This window comes from Haliotis rubra, unplaced genomic scaffold (assembly GCF_003918875.1).
Source record: "Haliotis rubra isolate DU_JTF1 unplaced genomic scaffold, ASM391887v1 Scf1570, whole genome shotgun sequence".
Taxonomy (NCBI): domain Eukaryota; kingdom Metazoa; phylum Mollusca; class Gastropoda; order Lepetellida; family Haliotidae; genus Haliotis; species Haliotis rubra.
In genome coordinates this window covers 19,402-20,708 of record NW_025765526.1, presented here as the reverse complement: position 1 = coordinate 20,708, position 1,307 = coordinate 19,402, and positions in this window count along the sequence as shown.

Genomic DNA, 1,307 nt, shown 5'->3' with positions numbered 1-1,307 from the left:
TATATTTAGAATTTTATTGGACTTCAAAGTGAGGGTTGAAGAGGAAGGACATATATGTCCCTGTGGCACCCAGGGGTTTTTAATCTAGTCCAGATACACGGCCAGAGCACTAGCGGTGTCGCGGAGTATTCTTAACACACTAGCTCGGGATACTCCATGGAGATCCCTGATTTCACTGAGGAAAATCCCTTTTGCCAAATACCTCTGTGTACACAACACTTGCAGGGAGGTCGGAATAGCATGTGAACGCCTTGTTCAGTTGAGGCTCTAACTTTCTGCACAGTTAGAAAACAACATGAGTGTCGAGCACGTTCGACCTGTCTCCAAAATTTCTCAGGTCTTCTTTGTTAGCGCGTTTTAATCACTTTGCAGTGCCATAATCGTTGACGCCATCTTTGTAGTGTTTACGACCTCCTAAAGCATTTACGACAGGTCAATCCGGGGTCCTAAATTTTGGGCTGTTTACGACACAGTGTAAATATACGAGGTCTTTGTGAAACAGGGTAAAAAAGAAGAAGTGGTCTACGACCTGCTTTACGAGGTCGTATCGGTAAGAGGGCTTTGTGAAACGGGCTCCTGGAGACCACAGCCACGGACCAGTACACAACGAAGTCAAGGCAAATCAAATCTCAAATAGATTGTAACAAAATGAGGAATATTTTTTTAAAAAATTAAGAAATATTCCTAACGTTATGTTAAAGGTCACATGCAACGTAAAACTCAACTTTGCAGATTCTGATACCTTTCGGTATGGACTTACCGAAACAAATCATCAAAAATGAAAATTTAACATATAAAGTTGAAAAATAACGTGATGAAAAAAAACGCGCGAAGTCGGAGTTCAAAAGATTCACTAATTTTCCATAAAGAGCTTGGGGGAAAAGTGGTTTCAACAGCTGGGCTGCGCTCATAGCACATGCGCAGTGAAATAGGTTCGCGCAGTGGGTTGTCCGGTGAATACTCGGTGAAGGCTTTGGTGTGAGCTAAATTTTTTTTAATGTTTTGTTGATATTTCACAGGCGCAAGCTTTTTATATGTTATACCAGTAGATTACCGATTTAACTGTTTATATAATTTCATTTGTCTATTTTACCACACGTTCTTCTTACCGAGTCACTTTCTCAGTTCGATACCTAAAAGCAATGTCATTATTTAGCGTTGACAGAATATCTAACTGTGATGATACAGATATGTCGTTGTCACAGACAAAACTCAGTGTCGGTTTTATTGACACCTATGTGTCTGCCTGCCTGTCTGCTAATGACAATATTCAATACACAACTTCGATCACTGACCACATGCAATTT